At 34.5% G+C, this 25,605-nt stretch overlaps 1 protein-coding gene across 4 annotated transcripts in view; it reads right to left on the bottom strand.

Annotated features, from left to right (window-relative positions):
• The window catches only part of NAALADL2 (N-acetylated alpha-linked acidic dipeptidase like 2), a 1,363,661-nt gene that overhangs the window by 1,026,858 nt on the left and 311,198 nt on the right, over window positions 1-25,605 (bottom strand). For 3 of the 4 annotated variants that reach the window (XM_059163440.1, XM_059163438.1, XM_059163441.1), the window contains one exon: window positions 5,851-5,959. The gene's annotated coding sequence lies outside the window, so the exon portion shown is untranslated. Of the gene's footprint in view, window positions 1-5,850; window positions 5,960-9,807; window positions 10,017-25,605 lie in introns of all 4 variants that reach the window. The other variant, XM_059163439.1, reaches the window with a different exon arrangement.

A 25,605-nucleotide genomic window follows, 5' to 3' on the forward strand; every position in this document is an offset into this window, starting at 1 on the left:
TGGGCTATGGTGTGTGCTGTGAAGTGTGGAAGCCTGATAATTCACAGACCTGTACCCCTGGGACTTATAGTACATTATATGTTAATTTTAAAAATAGCAATTATGTAACAGAAAAGTAAATAAAAAATAATATATAACTTCATGTAAATACCTATTTTCCATATTTGAATATTAAGGTAATAATACACATGCATGTAATTCTTATGCTATATTGGTTGTTTTGGACTAGCATGGTATGGCTCCTTCAGTTGGCTCTCTAAAATATTAATCACCCTTGTATTTGATCTGAAGCCAAAGAGATTGATCTAGGGTAGAAGTACTTGAGAGTTAAGAAACAAAAAAAAACAATACAAAACAATATTCCTATCTTTGTGCTACTTTTTACATGCTCACATTACCTTAGCATAGTCTATTGTAATTATTTGTATCCTCAATAAACAGTAAACATCCTGAGGGAAATTACTATATCATAATTAACTTTGTTCCTCTAGTACCCAAGATAGTAACTGAAATACAAAATAGGCTCACCAAAAATATTTCTATGAAATTATTATTGAAAAATTTTAGGGAATAATTTATTTTCTAAATATTAATATGCTGGGATGCCTGGCTGGGTCAGTCAGTTAAGCTGCCACCTTCAGCTCAGGTCATAATCCCAAAATCCTGGGATCGAGTCCCACATCAGGCTCCTTGCTCATCAGGGAACCTGCTTTTCTCTCCACCTCTGCCAGCCACTCTGCCTACTTGTGTACGCTCTCTCTCTCTGAAAGATAAATTAAATCTTCAAAAATAAATAAGTAAATAAATAAATATTAATATGCTACACATTTTATATATAAAGAAGAGAATAAATTTTGTAGGTTTCAAACAACCTTTCATTTAAAGGGTGAACATTTAGCTTAAAAAAAGAAAATCAGTTTTAGAATTATTTTTCTTGGAAATGTAAATATAAAAAGATATTTCAAGGACAAGAAAACACTTAATATATACACAAGTATGAAATTTATACCATGTAAGTTAACAAGAAACTTCCTTAAGTTAAATAAGAAAATGAAGCCACTTGTGTAAAGATATTTTTCAGCATCAAGTACTAAATGAATTGCTGCCAAGCTGATTAATATAGTTAAAAGCTGGGATCTTTGAAATTTACTTCAAAAATGATATGCAAAAAGCTTTTAAAAAACTTACAAAATTAGGCAAGAAATATTTAACAATTGATTTATCTGTATAAAAATAAAAAGGGGGGCACCTGGGTGGCTCAACTGGTTGAAGACCCAATTCTTGATTTCAGCTCAGGTCATGATCTTTCAGCTCCAATGTTGAGCCCCACATCAGGCTCAGAGGTCAGCACAAAGTTGTCTAGTCCCTCTCCCTGCTTGAGTACATGCATCCTCTCTCAAATATATTGTATTAAATTACATTAAATTAAATAAAGAATTAAAAGTTAATAATTAAGGTCTTCCCCTTTAAAATATCACTTAGCTCTTAAGGGTTGACTTCTTACTCCCTACATGAATATTGTCATTTTCTATTTCTTTAGAAATGAAGCTATTTCAAGTGAGTACTGAGAGAAATGCATTTGTAAAGAAAATATAAAAAAGTAATATAACTTCAGCTTTAAGGATACACTCTAATACAGAAATTATTTTTATTAGTAATAGTACAATAAAATTTAAATATTTATAATATTTAAAATATTTCATAAATTATATATTAGTTAAGTATATGATATAGCTCAAACAAAAATTTTTACTGATTAAAATGTCCTTTACAAGAAATAGACTACAAATCTTTTCTTAACAAAGCTGATCTCATGCTGAGATTAACTAGAAAACCATTATTTAGATGAAATTACATTGTAGCTATGGTAGTAGTTAAGGACAGATCAGGACAAGTTCAAGGTGCCATCAGCGCTTTTCCCTATCTCTCTCATTTAAGGACTTAGAGCATTGGTAAGATTCTATATAAACCCACTGGGTTAGAAATGCAAAGCTACTGAGTGTGATAAGGCTATTTGTGATACTAGGTTTTATTTTTACATATATATGCTTCTATTAGGTCATTTAACTGTCCCATTATTATTATTATTATTATTATTATTAGTCTTGTACCCTAAGCAAAGGTTGCCTCTTAAGAAAAGTAAGAGAGTAAATTCTGGAATAAATCACATTTATTAAACAGTTTAGTGAGAACCTTCTCAAGAAAAATAAAGAGTGTGATAATTGCATGTACTTTGGTTTACAGAGACCCAGGAAGGGGTGTCAAACCTCAGGAAGCATAAAAATGCCTTTAACAGGCACCAGTATCCAGCCACTCACTAATGCATGATTTCTAATTACTTGTGTAGTTTGTCACTCTTTAACACAATCAAATCTAATTGACCAGAAAATTTTGGTTAGATTGTACTAAGCTATGGCTAAATTTTTACTGTTATTATTCTGGTTTCTTTGTGAACATCTCAACTTTACTGCATCATTAAACCTTAAATTAGATTTTGATAATAAGAATGTTTTATAAAATTTTTTCAAACAACTCCAGTATTCACACAGGAGCTACAGTATTCTTAAATCCACTATCATGTCTTTTTTTTTTTTAATTTAATTCATACCCATTTTTTCTGGGCTATTAAAAACAATGGCACTTTAATTTTAATTAAACACTTCATTTGAAAGCCTTGCATAACAAATGTCAAATGCTAAAGGTGAACTTATGTTGAGTATCAAAGCCTTTGGTCGCATGAAAGGAATTAAAATCTGAGGGTTTTTAGTTTCAGAACCACTGATGAGGTATACATACAAGAAGGGTGGCAATTAACTATCTCAATTTAGAGTTTTCATTACTTTGTTTTAATGTTGGGAATCAGTGATCTAAGCAATAGAATGGATATTCTTGTCATTAATTCTATAAGCCTAAAAAGACAATAAAGGAATAATTGAGTCTGTTGTCTAAACATCTACTTTGTCCATATACTCTATGTGTTACTAAAGCACTGAAGATAAACATTCATGAATTTATTCATAAACATGTATGAGTATGTTCATTAAAGAGAAAAAAGAATATTTTTAATCACGCTGGTAATTTTTTTAAAATGCCTCTCTAAAACAAGATGATAGGATGTGAAATAGCATCATTAGAAAGCCTCCTTGTTTGGCTTACCTTAAATTATATCTGCTAATGTTTTTACTTATATGTTTATTCTTTTTTTTTAAATATTTTATTTATTTACTTGACAGACAGAGATCACAAGTAGGCAGAGAGGCAGTCAGAGAGAGAGAGGAGGAAGCAGGCTCCCTGCTGAGCAGAGAGCCCAATGTGGGACTCGATCCCAGGACCCTGGGATCATGACCTGAGCCGAAGGCAGAGGCTTAAACCAATGAGCCACCCAGGCGCCCCCTTATATGTTTATTCTTATTTTCCACAATATCTGGAGCCTTCATCAGAGGACATCATGAATGTTTGGGGGTAAAAAAAGATCTTATACTTTTAATGTCAGATTGGGTCAGTCAAGGAACAGATCTAACCAGTTCTAATCCATTTGAGTATTAACACCTAAGTACTTCAGGTTTGACTTGTCTATCAAAGAAATTAACACTAAATACTTAAAATCATTACAACATGGCTGGATTATAACATCTAATAAAAAATTTTAAACATTATTTCAGGATACAGATCTTAAAGACAGTAACAGTTTGTACTAACACTTGGAAAAAATTAGCTGAAAGATACAATCATGCCTCACACAATACACCCATTCTCAAAATTAATCATACATGAAGTAACTTGAATGGATCTACAAATGCATATGATCCTGAAATGAAAAGCTCTACAAGTAATACAGAAAGAAAAAACTATTAGAAGATTCCAACTAAAGGTATAAAAATTCTGGTTTCTTCTAATTGTCCCTTTGTCACTGAGATAACACACATGGCTCCCCATAGTCATGGGTTCAATTTTCTTGTAGACTTAAATTCTGACTTAAATTGAGCCAAAGAGAATAGATAAGACCTCCAGAGTATATTGACTTGGCCCACTTCCCATCTTCCACTAGGCTTGCTGCCTAATTGCCATTAGCATCTGATAAAAAGTACTTATTTTCTCAGCTAAAATATAGATTTAAAAGTCAGTAAAGGTGATAAAAAGAAATACATATATGCCATTGCTGTAAAAAGGAAAATACAAAAGGAGCAAAAACTGATGGATCTAGAAAATTATGTTAGAAAATATAATTTAACTACAACTATAATTTTTCCATATAAAATAACATTTGTTTTAAAAGATTCATTAAAATATTAATCAAAAGAAAATACAACTTCAAAACACTCCTTAAAGAATATGAAACTAGTCACAAATAGGTTGTAAGACTCTCTTTTAGATGCATACATGATTTTTTTTAGTGAAAATACTCACTAGTAGAGAAGTTGTTAACCAGTAATTTATAGGCTAGGTTTTATTCTTGGACTACAGTACAAGCTTCAAAATTCTCATTCCAGGTCAATCGATTAAAAAACAAAACAAAACAAAACAGCAACAACAACAAAGACAAAAAAACACCTCAGAAAATTAAACTATTGAATCATTTAACTATTTTATGGTCAAATCACTTTTTCTCTTAATTCTAATGTACAATTAAAGGGGAAATTCAAACTGAAAACTTTTTTATTTTACTTATCTTCAGTTACTTAAAAAGGAACACATATAAAGCTCAACAGATGCTAGACAAATTCTAAGTGTTTTACATAGTCACAAAATTTTACAACCATCTATTGAACTGGAATGACCTTAGACTTCATTCAATAGGGGGGCCAAATTTAATTCTCCTCTGGCTTTCCCCTCTCCCACACCACACAATTTACTTCTTTGTCCAGCTTTAAAACTTTGGAATCTGAATGGCTTTATGAGGGCACAGCCTCCTTCCCCACAGGCAACCATTCCTTACTGTCTCACACCCACAGACTTCATACATTTGCATTAAATGCCTGACCTCAAGACATATGAATTTGTCACCTTTCCCTGATTTAATCTGACCCCTTCAAATTCAGGTCTATGGGAATACTCAGAAGGTTAAATAATTTGTCCAAGTTCTTAAAGTATGTTGGTGGCCATGCTGGGTCTGCTCAGAACTCCTAGCTCTTGGTCCTGTGGTGCCTTTTGGGTCTTTGTATCACCTGTGCCATGTTAAGTTTCCTGCATAGTAAGCCTGAACCAGCATTTGAACATTAATTGTGCTAGCGCTTTACAGAAAAGCATTTCAATTACACACTAGCATCATCCCCTCAAAGTAAGAGTATTCCAGGAAGAACAATAAACCCTCTTTAAACATATATTAAAACTCTAACATATAACTGGAAGTTCACAGACTGTATGTGACCCCATACAGACAGATATTCCAAAAAGTTAACTTGTATAAACTTGAAATAAATAAGTAATGCAAAGCCATGCTGAATCATGGCACAAACTGCATTGTTGTCATTTTTTAGTAAAATCAGTGGGTCAATTTAAACTAAAAGAGAGAGAGAGAGAGACTAATTTGATTACTTACAATAACATTTATAGTTGTACAAAAATGATTTGATACTACAAAGGCAAGAAAATTGCACCAATTTGAACAACCACAATGGAATTAAAATATTTAGATAATGATATCCGAAGAAAAGGATTCAAGTCCATGAAATAAACAAATGAACAGAAATTGAAATACATAAGAATTTGATACAGAAAAATGCTCATTCCTTTTTTTAAAAATCAAAATTAGCAACTTTTGGCACATAACAGATGCATGCCAAGTCATCTTATTGAAAACTGACTCAAGAGTAAAAGTCTTACATTCTAATTAAAGTAATTGGGTCTTACTTCAATTGAATGATCCTTGTGCAACCAGACGGTCTTTGTAGGCTACTGGACTCGAACAAGTTGAACCCAGAGCTCTTCATCCAGGTCCCCAACAGTCAAAGCTCATTTCCTGTTCATAAATCAAAAAACAGAGGTGATCAGTTTAAATTGGGAGCTATATTAGATAATTTATCTGTTGGCGCCTGAATTTCATTCTTTAGTCAGTGGTTTTTAGAGTTCTTTTTATTGTAAGCAGCCTGAAATCATTTGTTCTATTTTGCAAGAATGTATAGACATTAAAAACAAAACAAAACAAAATAAAACAAAACAAAACAAAAAAACTGCATTTAAAGGACAAGTGTACTTTACCAATCACACAAATACTCTTCTCTCTTGCTTTCATTTCTCTGTGTTTACATTTATGCCTTAATTTAGCTAGCCTAAATGGCATATTTTATTTATGCCATGTACTACCAAACACAATAAACAAATACACAAGAAAACAAATACCTGGACATAAATGGACTTCTTACGTCTTTGGGGAGAAAGGGTTAACCAAAGAAATAAATGTGTAGTAGAAACAGCATAGCTCGGACTGAAAGCCTGGCTCTTCCACTGAACACCTGTGTGACTGTGGGTAATTTCTGTAACTCTTTACTAATTTCTTCACTTAAAATTTGGATGAAAATAGGTAATTTGAAGAACTATTGTCAAAGTAGAGACATTGTGTGCAATGTGCCTAGCACACTGTCTAACACATACTAGGTGCTCAATAATGGAAATAAAGTATTTCCATTATGATGGACTTTCCCTATTACTTTATATTTCCTAATGCTAAGATTGGATATTCTATATTTTGTATTTATGGGCTGTGATATTAATTATGCCATAATAATAGAGCTGTTTAACTTTCTTCCCCTATTTTTTAGATTTTGATTTTAGCTTTGCAATATCTGAAAACTACAGTGTTTTTATCCTCCTTTTAAAATTATTCCCCCAAAATAAATTATTTATTTCAAAGTCAACTTGCAGTATTATTTACTTTCTCTTCACTTTCCTAATTTTTTTTCTCCCACATTTCAAAATCATACATCTCCTCTAAGTTTTACATAATAGGAAATCAAGTGTCATAAAGTATTCAACTACCACCATACAGGATAAAATTAAATTTCTGTATTTGTATCTTAAATTCCTTCTGCTTTCAGGGAAAAATGCTTCAGGCAGTTTCTGTAGATTTATCCAATTCTGAAGTCTCATCCAACTCTTTTTTTTCTTTTCTCACCAATTTCAGAGCTTTTTGATAATAGTAACCTAACTTGGTCAATATAGAAATGATAAGCTCTTTGGACCCACTTATTATCAAATAAAGTCCTTGGCTCAAGATTAGTGACATTACATCATCAGTACAAATACATATGCACACACGTACAAATGCACACAGATTTTCAGGATATTTCAGAGTATCTCATCTGTAGGAAATAAAAGGGTTATGAAATGAGGAAGACTGAAGATAATTACTCAATTCTCGATTTTTACTTAAAAGTGCCTCAAGTCTACCCATGGGCAAGGCTGTGCAAGCAATCAATTATTGTCTTAGTACAAATGTAGGCTTCTGCTCTACCATAACATTAAAAATGGAGAAGCCATTTTAAAAATGGTATTGGCATGCTCACAGAGACTTGGGTTTTCAAGCTGCAAATCACAGGAAATCTAAGTCACACAGGAATTTGCCCCTTACCTTTCTCTTGGTATCTAACTAGATAAAAATGGCATGCTGTCATCTGCATCCCTACATTTGATTAAAAAATCAAATGTTTAGAATGGTTTAGATCCTGAAAAGTCATAGTTCATCTTGTCTAACATAATATCTTTGATCATTCCTTGCTTTTTTAAATCACAAATTCATGACTCTATTTACTAAATGAAATAAAATCGAGTTTCAAGTATTGAAATGCATTATTCAGGATGTGATTTTCTCAGGTTCTTAGGGAAACCTGCCTGAATTAGCTCCTTGTGGATCTTTCAAATATCATCTAAAGTCAAAACACTGAAATTAGAAGGAAGCTTAGAGATCATCTCATTCAAACACTCACACCATTCCTATCATCAGCTCTACTAAATGTTTTATTTGATAATAGACTTTACCTGGACCTTACATCCAGCATTTTAGGAATAAATTTCCGAAATAAAGAGCTCCGTTTGTCCAAGGATTTTTTTTTTTCTTTATACAGAGTATCAAAGAGCATATACTTTTATCAGAAAGACAAAACAGTAAAACTACCTGGAAATTGTCCTTAGTTCTCATCATGGCTTGATAAAAACATAATACACTAATTTGGATTTTAGTAAGCACAATATATAAAAACAAACAAAAATCCAACACATACTATTCTCCATCTTAGCAAAGTTTCTGTGAGATTATCAGTAACAATTGTTTTTTTACATGGTTATCATTTTACTACCTTATGGAGGATGACTTTTCCTAAAAGCTTCAAGCCACTCTGATCAAGAACAAAAATTCCCAATGTCAATCATAAATTTCATTTTCAGTTTAATACCCATTGAAAGTCCACCATGAGCTAAGACTACCAACTTCGAATACTTTAGATGGCTTTGGGATTCTTTAATATCTTGATCCACCAGAGACACTTGAAGGCAAGGACTATGCATTGGTAAACTATGTCCCCAGGACCTATCACTGTGCCAGTATAGAGAGTATGCACAATAAATGTTAGTTAAATGGCATCTGTGATTCTTAACATTTCTAAACCTTTCCATATCACAAATCTCCTTGCTGTCTTTTGGGAGAATATAGTGTTCCCTCCATACCTTTTCTCTTTTGGCCTTCCTTTCTGAGACATCTATTTTGTTCTCTTTTGCCTAGTTTCTAATCATTCTCCAAGATTCACCTATATCATGAAATCTATTCCAGCTTAGGCATTTAAATTGTCTCAAGACTATACTATACTAATCTTTTGAAAAAGAGTAGAAAAATCAGATTTATACTTCCTATATATCCCCCAGAGTTCCCAGCTCAAAGCTGGACATGTAGTTGCTGGCTACTATACAGGATACAGATATCTTGTGAGCTAGGAAAGATACAAGTTACTTGTTGATGAATTAGATCAGGGATTGGCAAACTATAGGCCATGGGCCATGTTTTGTAAATGAAATTGTATTGCAACACATCCACATCCATTGTTTCTTTGTTGTCTATGGCTGCTTTCCTACTATAACAGCAGAATTCAGTTGTTGCAACAGAGACTGTATATCCCACAAGCCTATAATATTTACCATAAGCTCCATTACAGAATATGCTTGCCAATCAGCATATTAGTTCAGTGGTTCTCCAGCATGGGCCCAAGAAGAGATCTGGTCCATTCACAGCCTTTAAGCTCTGAAGTTAGACAGTACCCTAGAACCCAATTCTTTAATTGTGATCCCAAAACTAGAAGTTCCCAACATCACTTGGGAACTGGTCAGAAATGTAAAATCTTAGGCCCTATCAGATTCCAGATTAGAAACTCTGAAGGAGGAGACAGTAATCTCTGTTTTTAACCAGCCCTCCAAATGATTCTAATGTCTGCTCCAATTTGGGAACTACAGATTAGATAAAAAGAGGAGTATTTATTAGCATCTGTCCATAATGACTTGACCTGGTTGTGGCAGACCTAGCTTCTTCAACTGATACTAGTATGTACATAGATTTAAGTAAGTAAAGGATATCAATTATATTTTACCTGCCCTGAAATGTGACATCTTGGGTTTACTCTGAAGAACACCAAGGAGCAGCATTACTTTGATATGGGAATTGCTATAGCACTTTCAGTAAATGCTAATACACCCACAAGCTGTATATCCAAAGGAAAGACAATATACCAAGTGTCAAAGTGTAAAATCTATCCAATTTAGATTGAAATATCAAAGCAATATAGCAGATAAGCTCCAATTTTTATAGGACTGCCTGTCAAGACAAACCTTTGCACAATAATTCTCAGCAGGGACACAGGAGAGCAGACTGCAGCTCAGTATGGGCCTCTGTTAATCAAGGATTTGTTATAACATGTATATCCCCCAGCTCTGAGCCTCACATGTGGCCAGATAACACTTTCCATGATAGTGTGTGAGTAGAAAAAGGAAAATCACCACCAATCTTTGTGGAAGGTAGTAACTAGACAGCATTTCCCCTGAAAAAAAAAAAAAAAAAAAAACAACAATATATATTATGTTCTATAATATATACAATTTCCACAAAATCATTGATGTTTAAACTTTACAATAAATCCCCCTTCTTGATTGTTTCTGTCTAGAACACAGACTAGCACTGGCAGCTATGGCTATGATGTGAAAGGGTTATAATACACAAAATATAATGGCAAGATATTGATAAAAGACGAGCAAGATAAAGTTATTTCTTCTGGTAAGAACCTTGCCTCAGTGTATTATATTTAATGCTGAAAGCTTGGCAGTTGTATCAGGAAACAAACAATAAAATTATTTAGCCTATTGAAGAGTTTCTACATAAAGGTGGAAAGAAGCATGTCAATCAATAAGAATACTATTGACTGACAGCTTCTAGAAAATTCACATTTCTTAGTCATAAAAAAAAAAATCATTGTTTCCACATAATCATCATTTCTCTTTTAAAAAGTGGCAATGGACTTCATATGCCTAAACTCTATATAAACGTTTATTCAATAGCCATTTAAGAGTGTTTTTATTTAGATGTGTATCTATGGAAAACAGGAAAAAGCATTCAGATCTGCTGTGTATTAGAAAATTTGGTAATATGGACCTAGACTTCACACCTACGAATTTAGTAAATGGGCACTGTTCAGACTGTTAGGATTCAGATTCAAAGATTTGAAATTCACAAATTTAAATCCAAGATGAATATATAATTTGGTACATTTACGCATAACAGCACAAATTAAAAAAAGAAGCATATACAATTATCCCTCAATATAGGAACTACCAGTCTATGCAAAGATAAAAACTTTGCTTCACTCAGAAATAATTCACAGTAGGGAGACATAATATCTATCTAGAAGGACAGTGAGTCACAAATAGTGTGAACCAAGGAGGCTGCAGAGGCTGAGTAGGTTACAGAAAGTAATTAGAAGTAATGTTCTAAAATTTTAAGGAGTGGAAAATTAGGCTAAATGTTAGAAACCTTTCATAGCAAGTACATTAGCCTCTAGAATCAACCTCCAGCTGAAGCTTCAATTGAGTCATTTAAAATTAGACAAGAGCCTGTCTTTGCCAAAATACCATAGGGAATTATTCATAGGGAATGACTAGTGGGATGTACTAAACGAACTATTTTTTTTTCTTTTGCTCCTCTTTTACATTCACACACATTAAAAAATAGTGAGATGAAAATGTTCTGAAGATTATTCTTACTACTATTCTATGATGTTAAATTCATATTGTTTTTATGTTTTTCAAAAGGAGGAAGAATATGGGATAAAAAATAATTAAAACATAAAAACTCCTCTTGATTAGTTCAAAGTATTAAATTCAAGGAAAAGACATTGAAAGACAGCATGTTCATTCATATAATCTGCATAGTTAAAAGCATATTTAATTATCAGCAATGTCCTAGTATAATGCATAACAACGCTGATAATCAATACTAAATGAATGAATAAATGAACACATTCCCCATTCTGGGGACTGTCTCTTCTAGGATTTATGGCCTTGAGATATAGGCTTATTATAGTTATTAATTACTGAGAACCAAAGAAGACTGCCTGGGCTCAAAGCCTGGTTTTGCTACTTACTAGCTGGTTTATCCTTGAATAAGTAACTTAGTCTCATTATGCCTCAGTTCCCTCATCTGAAAAATGAAGAGAAATTATAACTGTAGAAGTCAGTTCCTACGGTTTTTGTAAATACTAATGAGTTAACAGCAGTAAAACACACAGTCTATTAGAGAGTAATCACTCAGTAACTACAAGATATTACTATTAACCATTACTACTGTGTATACTGACCAATGTAGGAGATTTTAGATCAGTCTAGAAAATATCTGAAAAAAAAGAGTGACAAGCTATAGGTTCTTGGTATGGGATATATTTACCAAAATACTACTAAAAATCAGTCCGTCCCTTCTTAAGCTTAATTATGGAAAATAAGTGATTATTCTCACCCAAGTTAAAAGAAGCCTGACCTTTCCCTCTCAGATCACAAACCTATTCACATGTAGTTACTCAGCTTTTGATCGCAGTAAGGCAGCCCATCAGGCCACTTTGGTTTTCTGGATTTCACACCTGCAATGATACCACCCCTGCCAGATATTCATAAATATAAACTACCTGATGCTTCAAGAATAATTGCTACTTGGTCAATTAACTCAAAAAAATAAGAAATGTAAGTTATAAGTTGATCTTTCCAAATTTCAGTTCCAGCTAAACCATGAGCTCTATGACCTTGTCATTTAAACTTTAGGCCTATTTTCTCATCTGTGAAATGGGAAAATCATATTAATTATACCATCTCATAGGGTTATATTATGTACTTTATAAGTGCATAGAAAAAGACTAGCTATTGCTATTTTCAATAGGTTTGAGATATAATTTATATAACACAACCATTGTGTATAATTTAATTATTTTTTTAGTAAATTTATAAAATAATGCAACCATCATTATAATTTATTTATCCCAAAAAGGTTCTCAATGCCCATTTATAGTCAACCATCACTCCCAATCCTAGCCCTAGGAAACCAACGATTGGTCAGTTTTGAACACGTAATATTATAATTAAATAATATGTGACCTTTGTCACATATTTGGCTTATTTTACTTAGTATATTTTTGAGATTTATCACATCATAGTATGTATCACTACTACATTCCCTTTACTGGATCTTAAGATCTTAGATCTTATGGGATAAGATCTAAATATTATTTTCTTTCCAGACTGGTCTCTAAGATCATGTTTGATTTCAGAACAGTCTTTCACTATTATCTAAGTAGGTGCTTTGAGGGCTTCATCTATTCTCCTGCCAATTAATATTAAGACCAGACTAGTGAGAATAAACTGAACACATTTCCAGACTATCAATGTATTGCATTCCTTCCAACTATCATCATTTCAAATCCATGAAAGGCCTGTCACAAGTCATTATTACTTTGATGTTTTCCATGGTTCCTTGGGACAATTTATATACCCCCCCAAAATATTAATAATATTAATGAAAGTCAATAGTATGTACAGAGGAGAAGAGCAGAGAGCCTAGGATCTGAAAAACCACCAAAAGGGGATGATTGCCTATGCTGAGTGAGTAGAGAGAGAAAAAAGGTTAATGATGGGGTTTTAATGAACTCCAACTTTTAAAAGGAGGTTAAGAGAATCCATGTAAAAGAAGTGGGAAGAATGTAACAGGGTTACAAGTGCAAAGGAATGAAGAGATTCAACAATGTGAAAAGGTTCAGGCAACACAACGGTCAAGTAACATAAGCACTTAGAGCATGGCCATTGGCTCCGAGGCCTGAGGATGCTGGAGTTCATCTGAGGCAGGCAAGGCAAATTAGTGAAGCCACTGGACATAAAGCAATGAAGAGTTGCAAAGACTGTGGTAAAGCTGGAAGTAGCAATAGCTACTGAGCTCCAGCAGATTGTTGCCATGTGGGACAATAAGTTTAAGGATGGCCACTCTTCTTCTTCAAAGAAGCCCTACATATATTTGGGGAAGGTCTCAACTTTTAAATGTTACAAATTATTTTTTAATTTAAATTCAATTAACATATAATGTACTATATGTACTAATGGATTGGTTTCTTGAGGTCAGTGATTCATGTCTTATGTAATACCCAGGGCTTATGCCATCATGTGCCCTCCTTAATGTCCATCACCCAGTTGCCCCATCCCATTACCCCTCTTTCCCTCCAGCAATCCAGCAAATAGTTTGTTTTCTATGATTTAGAGTTTTTTTATGGTTTGTCACAATTTTATTTTTAAACACACTGTATAAAAATTATACCCTCTGAGCAAGTTAGATTTATTCCAGATACTCAAGACTGGTTTCAACATTCAAAAATCAATTAATGCAATTCATTACATCAATAGTCTACTAGAGGGGGGGAATATATATAAATAAATATATATATATATATATATATATATATATATATATATATGCAGGAAAAATACTTGACAAAATCCAACACCTATTCATGATGAAGCTCTCAGCAAACTAGGCACAGAAAGAAACTTTTTCAACTTGATAAAGAACATCTAAAAATCCTATAGATCATATTTAATGGTGAGGAACTGGATGCTTCCCCTCTATGATCAAGAACAAGTGAAGGATGTCCCCTCTCATTAATTCTTTTCAACATCACACTGGAAGTCATAGCTAATGTAATAAGACAGGAAAAGGAAATAACATATATACAGATTAGAAAGGAAGACATAAATCTGTCTTTATTCACAGATGATATGGTTACTTTATGTAGAAAATCTGAAATAATCAATTAAAAATTCCTGGAAGAATTATAGGAAAGAGAATAAAAAAGACAACTGTTTTCCAATATACCAGCAATGAACAAGTGGAATTTGAGTCTAAAAAAAATAACATTTATATTAGTACCACAAAAAGTATCTAGGGGTAAGTCTACAAAAATACATATAAGATCTATATAAGGAAAACTATAATATTCTGATCTACAAAATCAAAGAATTCCATAGAAAGCTATTCTGTCTTCACAGATAGGAAGACTTAATACTGTCCATATGTCAGTTCTTTCCAACTTGACCTAAAGATGTAGTGCAATCCTAATCAAAATCCCAGCAAGTTTGTTTGTGGATATTAATGGATTCTAAAGTTGATAAAAAGAGGCAAATTGTTGCAAATCGCCAAATGTTGCAAATGTTGCAAATGTTGCAAATGTTGCTATCCAACTTCAAGGCTTAAAATAAAACTGTAGCAATCAAGACAGCATGGTATTGGTGAAAAAAACCAAACAGATCAAAGGAACAAATGGAACCACAAAAATATAGTCAACTTACCTTTGACAAAGAGAGACAATTCATTCAAGAAATGATAGTCTTTTAAGCATATAGTATTGGAACACCTAGATATTCACAACCAAAAAACAAAACAAAACAAAACAAAACAAAAACCAACTAGATACAGAAATTACAAGCTTTATAAAAATTAACAAAATAGTTCATAGGCCTAAATATAGAATGTAAAACAATAAAACTAGAATTTAACATAAAAGAAAATCTGGATGAACTTGGGTTTGGCAGTGACTTTCTAGGATACAATACTAAGGGCATGATCCATGAAAAAGGAAATGGTAAGTTGGACTTCACTAAAATAAAAAATCTTCTATGTGAAAGCCACTGTCAATAGAATTGGAAGATAGCTATGAAGAGAAAATGTGCAAAAAGACTGTTACCCAAAATATACAAAGAAACCCAATAAGAAGAAAATGAACAATCCAAGTGAAAAATTGGGCAAAAGATTTGGACATCTCACCATAGAAGATATATAGGTGGAAATAAGCATATGCAAAGATGTGCATAATACATCTTTAGAGAATTGCAAATGAAAACAATGCAATACCATTACATAATTGTTAAAATGGCTAAAATCAAACCACTGACAACAGTGATAAGAATATGGAGCAATTGGGGCTCCTGGGTGGCTCAGTGGTTTAAGCCTCTGTCTCTGGCTCGGGTCATGATCTCAGGGTCTTGGAATCGAGCCCCGCATTGGGCTCTCTGCTCAACGGAAGCCTGGTTCCTCTTTTCTCTCTGCCTGCCTCTCTGCCTACTTCTGATTTCTCTCAAATAAATAAATAAAGTCTTAAAAAATACTTAAAAAAAAAAGAATATGGAGCAACAGGAATGTTCATTCATTGCCAGTGGATATGCAAAATAATAAAGCACTTTGAAAGACAGTTTGCAATAGCTCACAAAGCTCAACACACTCTCACCATATGATTCCACAATTGTGCTCTTTGGTCTTTACCCAAAAGAGGTAAAAACTTATGCCCACATAAAAACCTGAACATGGATATTCATAGCTTTATTCATAAACGCCCAAACTTGGAAGTAACCAAGATGTATCTGACCAGATAAATGAATGGTGATATATCTAGACAAAAACATAGGAATAAACTTTAAATACATATTACCAAGTGAAAGAAGTCAATCTGAAGGCTACATATTGTATGATTCCAACTATATATTATTCTGGAAAATGCAAAATGATGGAGACAGTAAAAAGATCAGTGATTGCCAGGGGCTTGGGGGGGGTAAGGATGAATAGGTGGAACACAGGATTTTTGAGCAGTGAAACTATTCTGTACAATACTATAATGGTGGAAACAAAATATTATACTTTTGCCAAAATCCACAGAGATCAAAAATGGACTTTGGTGGAAACTGATGAGTCATTTTTGGTTCTTCAGTTGTTATAAATGTACCATTCTGGGGTGTGACGTTAGTGGTGGGAAGGTCATACATCCATGAGGAAAGGGTACATGGGAACTCCACTTTCTGCTCAATTTTGCTGTGACCCTGAAATGACATACTATTAATAATAAAGTCTAATAATAAAGTCTATTCATTTTTTTAAAAAAAACTGAATAAAATTAAATCAAGCACACAGATAGGGTGAGCTAAATAAAACATGTCGCTATGCTGGATTCCAATTTGTTTAAAGGCAATGGCAGCACATACATGCCGAGACTTGGGATATAATTAACAATACGTGTAAAACCTATTGACTCAGAAATAGTCAAGAAAAAGGGTGATTATTGCATCTCGTATTTCTAGGTCTGAAAGACAAGCCTAAGTACTAACAAGAGAGTATTTCCATCTCCTTAATAGAAACAAATTTTTTTTACAATGCAGAATTAGGCTTCCACCACTTTATATACAACTGATTAGAAGATAATAAATATTCAAAAATTTCTATAATCAAAATATGAGAAATAGGGGAAATGCCCTTCTCACCAAACCCATCATGCAAACATAGTTAGATAAAAATTAAATACAACTCTGAAATAAGGGCACAGCAATATTCAAATAAAATTAACATACTAGTTTCAGGAGAGTATAGCCTTTATTTACTGATTTATTCCTAGAATCTAACACAGTGCCTGGTGCAGAAAATAAATAATAATAAATATTTGGTTAATAAATAAATGAATTACATATTCACTTTAGAAAAAAATCATTCTGCCTTCATTGTACATCAGAGAGGGGCCAGCATGAAAATAAGAGCAATTTATTAGCAGCCTATTGCAACTGTTCAGCCATGAAATAACAAAGGTGTGGAAAAAAGCAATAGCACTGGAAATGAGCAGATGCAGCCAGGAGAAGTATAAACCACAGCATGCTAAGAGCAGTGAGGATGAGTTACTGAAAGCAGCAAATACTGAAGGGCTGAAAGAAAAGAATGTCCCAGAAAAGATACTGAGAAGGGATATTGGTGATGTATGAAAGAAATCAGAAGACAGCAGTGTGACAGAAACTCAGAAGGGATAGATTTCAGAGACAGGAAAAATAGTATAAGTGTGCAAAGAGGCTAAGTACCATGAGCAGGGCTGGAATTAGGGGTGAATAAAGCAGTAACCTTGGGTAAAACAACTTAAGGGACACCAATCAGTAATCAAGATAAAAATATAAAAAATGCATTATTTTTAAAAATAAAAAATTAATGCAAAAGAATCCATGGTAAACAAAAGTTCAAAATTTTAAATGAAGATGAGGTTGTGGTTTTGTGTTTTATTACCATCCATTATTGTGCATCATAACAGCCTGCAGTTCCTGGACCTGCAAAGCTTTTGCTTTCCCACTGAGTCGGTTTCGGGGTTGATAATGGTGTGCCAATAAATTGGACAGCATGGGCTTTATTTATAATCATATTTTTTTGATTTTAGAGCTTTATTACTTTTTTTTGCTTGGTTCAAAATATGGGAGGATATCTTAATAAGCATATACAGGGCACGCCTTTTTCCTTTTACCACAGTTTCCGACATGGCTTGGCACAGCACTGACTGAGACTTGGAACGTTTCCTTTGGGTTTAGCAATTAGAAAGCCATTGGTGACTTAGTGGGAGTAGTTTCAATGTGGTGGTGAAAGGAGAGGCCAGATTGCAGTTGATTAAACAGAGAGTAGGCTGAGGGAAAAGGGCCAGTAAAGATGTTTGAGAATAGTGGGTAGATAATCCATGAGGCAATACAACTTCCAGACTGTTCTTTCATTCAGAGGGATCCACCCAAATCTGTCTGTAGGGAAACAAATATAGTTTAAAAAAAAAAAAAAAAAAGCAAGCTAGCAAGCAAGCAAGCAAACACTGGTCATCCCTACTGTGCTGCTTTAGAAACAATCATTTTCACAGAGGCATTACACATATTACTTAGGCCTCAGGCTCTGTGCCCACTGGCCAAAATCACCATGGTTTCATCAGAGCATTTCTGAAATATTTCTGACAATGTGTGTGTTGACATAATTTTCTCCTAAACAAACCACATCACAGGAATTAACTTCACAAAGAATAGTTCTCTTGAAATCTGGATGATTACCACCAAAAAAAAAAAAAAAAAAAAGGCAATTTTGCACTAATATTTAGATTTAGCTGGAAACATGTAGTAAATCCCTACTTGTTAACCTTTTATATTCAGATACCTTACAGGAAAAATTCCAAATTGGTTTATAAATGTTACCTTGGGTACAGGATGATCCTTGAAATTTAATCATGTCTTTACCTCTAGAATTTTCTAGTATTAATATGCAAATACAGGTATAGTTATGAAAACTCTCAAAAATAATGAAGGTGAAGACGTACTAAGTATATAAAAGAGGAATGTTTCTAATTAAAACAGAATTAAACACTTTAAGCAGAAAACCATGTTTTTGGTTATTTTTAGTACTAATCTCAGAAGGCTAACGCTTGATGAATTCAGTTATAGTTTCACAAAGCCAAAGGCTTCATTCCCAAGACACATTTTTACTGGTAATTAAATGAGAAAATGTGGAAACAACACTTTGGTAGAAAGTGGGAAGTACACCCGGAAGAGTGCTTAGAAGGTGCATGTCTAAAAAGATGAAATCAACACGTGTTCCTTAGAAATAAAAACATGTTACAAGTTAGCAAATGACTTTCTCTTCAAATATTAAAGAGTAGCACTTCTTGGTGTATTCTAAAAATACTTCCATGAATCAACTCTGCCTTTGGTGAGAAGTCAGATTCCTGGTCCCAATGAATGAGAATCTGAATGGGTGGGCCCCAGAATCTTCATTTTTAACTTCCTCAAGGGGTTCTCAGGAGTGGCAAATTTAAGCACTGAAGATGATATTATATACTCTATTATGAACAGTACATGTACTATCATTTTTATAGGATGGATTTAATTGTGAAAATGTAGTGAAGAATAGGTCTACCATTCCATTAAAAAAAAAATCACATAAATGTTGTGCAAATTACTTTTAACAAAGTTGGTACACTAGATGCACAAGGATGGCAGGTAAAATATCATCAATACATATTTGTTGAATGTTCATAATAAATGAAATAAATAAATCTAATATATAAAAGATATTCCCTGTCACTAGGGAGCTTGTGATAAATATTTGTGATAAATATTTTTTTCTTAATCTCTAATCCTTCAGAATTCAAATATTTTCTAATCTCTCACTTGCCTATTTCTAAAATAACAATATTCTCCTAAAAATGTAAAATACATGTAAATATGAACTTGGGATTACCATGTCAATATTTGCTTACTAAAATATGCCAAAGGGTTTACAGAGTTTTTAGAATTGTCTCAGAACTACCCAATTGCTTATCAGTCTATTTCAAGTTATAAAAGCACATAAAAACATACAGCATCTTTAGAAATATAGTCCTCTATGACCACACTATGAGAAAGACAACTTGCTGTGCAGCTATGAGAGGTGGATTTCCAAAAGGTTAATTCTTAATTAATAGCTCTTAATTACAACCTTACATCTCACTTCTTTTATTTGAGCAAGACTTTCATATTTTAGTTTAATATGTGATTTGTCATACACCTTCACAATCAGTATTAACATCAAAAACACAGCCAGTTTCAGGGAAGCAAAATTTTGGTCAAGGGGAAAGAAATTGTCATGAAGAATAGTCTTCTTCAAACAGAATTTCCATTTTTTTTTTAAAGATTTTATTTATTTATTTGACAGAGATCACAAGTAGGCAGAGAGGCAGGCAGAGAGAGAGAGAAAGAGGAGGAAGTAGGCTCCCTGCCGAGCAGAGAGCCCTATGCGGGGCTCGATCCCAGGACCCTGAGATCATGACCTGAGCTGAAGGCAGAGCCTTAACCCACTGAGCCACCCAGGCACCCCAGAATTTCCATTGTTTTCTCTGGCTCTCATATAGAACGTATTTCCCATCTTCTTCTCCATGAAAATAGTATTAAATATATGTGTATGTTGGCTAAAGAAAAAATGTCCATTAGGAAGACCTTTCAATAAGGCATTGACTTCACACAGACACATCAAAGTTGCTGAGGTAAAAAAAAGATTATCTATCTAATAACCAGTCACTTAGTCTGACTGTAGCATCATCTACAATCAGACAACCCAGGCCAAGGACCCTTCCACTTAAGTTACTGAATATTCATTGCTTTTGATTTTAAAAGCAATTATATGCTTTTTAAAATTAAAGCCCAAAGTAACCAACTTAACTAAGTTTAGTTCCATTATATTTATATGTGCCAACTTATTCTATTAATAACATTTGTTAGACTACACACTCTTAGGAAAGATCCTTGCCAAAAAAATTTGCATTTCCCTATTTTCTTATTAATAACTTCTTAAGTAAGCAAAATATGTTAGGGTAAAAGTCTGAGAAAATGTTTGAAAAATTAGGGTTCCTTGTAAAGAAGGGGAATGGAAAAGATAGAGTGGGTATTAGCAATATACTGGACCCCTCAGGAAAGGTGAAGGATTCCTCAAACCACACCACACCACACCACAGTACCTCCAAAGAGAAAGAGGACAAATGTTTGAGATAAGGACCATGGCTTTCCTGGGACTATCAAGGATTCAGAGTTTTTGACTTTCTGGAGAATGTGAGTTGAATGAGGTTTGGAGCAGATGTTGTTACAAGTAAAAATAGGAGGGAGCAATGGATAACAATAGGTGGAGAAAAGTGTAGGGAGGCAATCCACACTGGTCTATTATGCTCCAACTCTTTTTGCTGAGTCTGTGGCCTTGGCTGTTCTTTGACTGAAGACACTTCTCAGAATTGTTTATGAACCTGAAATTCTGAGAAGTGAGTTAATATCACAGGAATGCATCAGGTAGTTCTGCAATTCACCTGGTCTCCCTCTGGTCAAAGTCTTGCTGACAGATGGCTAGAAAAGTGGTGGGTCTCATGTTCAGGTTCCCTCAGGGGTGGCGTACCCATAGCATACCCACGACTCAGGCAGGCTCCAGCAGGCACTCGACATGTACCTACGGTATTTTGAGCTTGGACAACCAGCAAAATTGCTTTAACTTCTGCTTCTCCTGTGAGTAACTCCAGGAGTCTTCTGTCTTCTGTCAGCATCCACGAGACTATGGCAGCCTCATTTGTTAGCTTCTGCAGCTGTTTTAGTGCGGAGTTCTGTGGCTTCTAGCTCCCCTCCATACTGTTAAACTTATTTTATCCAGATAAAAGGTTATTTTAGTAAGGGAAGAGAAAATACCAGCATGAAGCCATGCCTTTCTTTTAGGTCAGATCCCATTCAAAATTATAAAATTCGGGGTCTCTTTTCACTGAGCTCCTTCTTCACTGCCTCAAAAATTTTTACCTCATTGGCCATAAACACTGAATTTTCAATAAGGGGACTTGTTCATTAATATAGACTTTCTTCTCTCACATCTGTTTATTTGATGAAGATGAACATTTAGAATAATGCTTAATGTAGAAATACTCAGTGTTATATTCAAAATGCTCTAGTTAAAAAAAAAAGTATACTTTTATCACCTCTTACACATTCTATCACAGAATATTCCACAAATCTCTTACAAACCACACTAACTATGCTTTAAATTACAACTCAGATTTAAATTACAACTCAGTTACAGCCTGTTGGGGTCCCTGGGTGGCTCAGTGGGGTAAAGCCTCTGCTTTCGGCTCAGGTCATGATCCTAGGGTCCTGGGATCGAGTCCCGCATCGGCCTCTCTGCTCAGCAGGGAGCCTGCTTTCCTTCCTCTCTTTGTCTGCCTCTCTGCCTACTTGTGATCTCTGTCAAATAAATTAAAAAAAAAAAAATTTAAAGTTACAGCCTGATTTATATAAATGTTTTTCGGATTTCTAATTATTAGAATATTTTAATATGGGGCACACATTCTTTAAAAAAAACAAGAAACTGAAAAAATACTTTATTCAAAAATAATATACTCCTCTATTTCTCCCTCTCTTACTTGCTCTTTCTCACTCTAGTTAAATATTTAATAATCATTTAAATTCAACAACAGTCTGCTTAAGTTAAAAATATTGAAATAAGTCATGTAAAAAATCGTTTTAAAGTCAAGCACCGGAAACACACATTTTGTGCACTTCATTTCATTTTATAGTCTCTAAGAACTATTACAATTTTTAATAAACTTGTATCTGGGATTTGAAGCCAAATACTTACACTCAAAAGGCAAGAATTTATTAACCAAAAGACACCCTAAGTGGTACTAAAATGTATTCCCCAGTGATAAGTTTTAAATGAGTTGTAAAAACTGCATTTTACTAATCTAGTCACAATTAAAGAACAACAGCTGTACCATCTGTATTCCCAATGCCCACTTCTGTAATGATGATGATTTTTTTCATTTATGACATTGCAGATAAACAAACATCTCATGGTTGAGTTCCAAAATTTTAGTTCCATCACTGTAATTGCAAAATGTTTTATTTTGTTTCAATCTTTAAAATATATGATGTTATGAAAGTTTAAATTAGCAATGTTCCAGGCTAACAAAATAGTTTGATCTATTTATATTTATTTATATCTTTATTTCTATTTCCTATTTCCTATCTTTATTTCCTATTTATATCTTTATTTCTATTGAGGTATAAGTATATATATCCATATATAGAAATATATCCATATTTCTATTTCTATTTCCTATCTTTATTTCCTATTTATATCTTTATTTCTATTGAGGTATAAGTATATATATCCATATATACAATCTACTTACATCCATATATAGATCTACTTACATCTACATATATAGCTGTCATAATATAGATGTATATAACGATCTTGGATAATTTATCATTATACAAAATAAATTAGTTCTAACTTTTACTGCTAAGAAATGTTTTATTAATAGCCACATCAGTATCTCCCTTTCAGAATCTCAAAAATATACTAAAAACCATATTTTCAAAAAAGAGAATATCTTTTCTTTAAAAACAAACAAACAAAAAAAAAACATCCACAAGGGTGCCAGGGTGGCTCAGTTGGTTAAGCAACTGCCCTCAGTTCAGGTCATGATCCTCGAGTCCCAGGATGGAGTCCGCATCTGCTTCTCCCTCTCACCCTCCCCCTTCTCAGGCGCTCTCTTTCTCTCATTCTCTCAAATAAACAAATAAAACCGTTAAAAAAAAAAAACAACTAACCATAAATTACATTGCATGTCAAATGTTACTTTAATACAAGCTTACATCAAAATGAATCCTCTGGAATCTTTTGTTTAAAGTAAAATTAAAGCTGTATTGTCTGTCATAAAGCAAATTATATCTGGATATTTTTAATAAGATTACTTTAAAATAGACTCAGCTTTCCTGAGAGAATGTATTAGCACATCAATCCATTGTCTAAATGTACTATTGCTTCAAACATCTCAAATTCAGGAGGATATTGTTGCTTCTATCTCACCTTATCTCTCAGGTATATTTAGGATTAAAATTAAAAGTGAAAAATAATCAAAAGATTTAACAAGCAGTCAAGACATGTAATGATGACAGCTCCGAGCTAATATGAAGAAGAAAACTGGTGTTATAACTTATAGTTTTTATTAGTTACCTCACCTCCTTGATTTTGAAGTGCTTCATTTACATGATATAAGAAACATAAGTCATGAATGGTAGCTCATAGACATTAAAGTTACATGCCTCTTTTGATATCAAGAAAATCAACCACTTTTAAAATCACATTGGCAGTCAATTTACATCTTAAAGAAAATTGCATAGGACCATTTGTAAAGAAAATATACACATTCTGACTTCTGTAATTCTAACATAAGTGTATAAAGAGGTTGGAGATTTTCAAGAGAAAATTAATCCACGCCACCTCCTATTCATATTATTTAGTGTTGCTGGTAGGAGAAATAGTACAGAATTTAATTTCTAAAATAATCTGGGTATTCTTAAATACAAGTTTTAACATTTTTACTGAGCTGTTTCTTAATGAATTGTATTCTGTTACATGAAATGGAAGTTGCTGAGAGGAGGTGGAGGGGCTGGCGGTGGAGGGGCGCGCAGCGCCGCTGTGCTGTGCTGCGGCCCCGTAGGCACTGCAGGACCCCCGCACTCCCGCGCTCCAGCCCAGCCCCTGAGGCCGCACTGTCCCGCTCCCGCGGCCCGCTGCCCCGTCCTGCCCCATGGCTTCTCTGGACGACGCTCTGCAAGCAGAGGTAAACAACAACAACAACAACATAATGACTTTGCCCTGAGTTTTTACGTTGAGCACTTTCTAATGCTCCTGTTGGTCATTTATATAACTTTTTTGAAAAAAAAAAAAAGCCTTTGAGGGGTGAGGAGTCAAGATGGCGGAGAAGTAGCAAGCTGAGACTGCTTCAGCTAGCCGGAGATCAGCTAGATAGCTTATCTAAAGATTGCAAACACCTGAAAATCCATCGGCAGATTGAAGAGAAGAAGAACAGCAATTCTGGAAACAGAAAAACAACCACTTTCTGAAAGGTAGGACCGGCGGAGAAGTGAATCCAAAGCGACGGGAAGATAGACCCCGGGGGGAGGGGCCGGCTCCCGGCAAGCGGCGGAGCAACCGCGCACAAAATCAGGACTTTTAAAAGTCTGTTCCGCTGAGGGACATCGCTCCAGAGGCTAAACCGGGGCGAAGCCCACGCGGGGTCAGCGTGGCCTCAGGTCCCGCAGGGTCACAGAAGGATCGGGGGTGTCTGAGTGTCGCAGAACTTGCGGGTATTGGAACGGGAAAGCCGGCTACAGAGACAGAGCCGACAGTAAGCTCGCAGCTCCGTGTTACCTTGAACCGGTCGCAGGCTCGGTGAGCTCGGAGCGCGGCCGGAGGTCAGGCAGACGGGAGTAACTGGGCGCTGTTCTCTGAGGGCGCACTGAGGAGTGGGGCCCTGGGCTCTCGGCTCCTCCGGGCCAGAGACCAGGAGGCCGCCATCTGTATTCCCGTCCTCTGGAACTCTACGGAAAGCGCTCAGGGAACAAAAGCTCCTGAAAGCAAACCCGAGCGGATTACTCACCCCGGCCCCGGGTAAGGGCGGTGTAATTCCGCCTGGGGCAAAGACACTTGAGAATCACTACAACAGGCCCCTCCCCCAGAAGATCAACAAGAAATCCAGCCGAGACCAAGTTCACCTACCAAGGAGTGCGGTTTCAATACCAAGGAGAGCAGCAGAATTCCAGAGGAGGAGAAAGCCAAGCACGGAACTCATGGCTTTTTTCCTGTGATTTTTTTTAGTCTTGCAGTTAATTTAATTTTTTCTTTTTCCTTTTTCCTTTTTTTTTTTTTTTTTCTCGCCTTCGGGTAAAATTTTTTTTTTTTTTAACTGTTACCTTTTTCTTTTTTAACGA

Source organism: Mustela lutreola, chromosome 2, assembly GCF_030435805.1.
Source record: "Mustela lutreola isolate mMusLut2 chromosome 2, mMusLut2.pri, whole genome shotgun sequence".
Classification (NCBI taxonomy): domain Eukaryota; kingdom Metazoa; phylum Chordata; class Mammalia; order Carnivora; family Mustelidae; genus Mustela; species Mustela lutreola.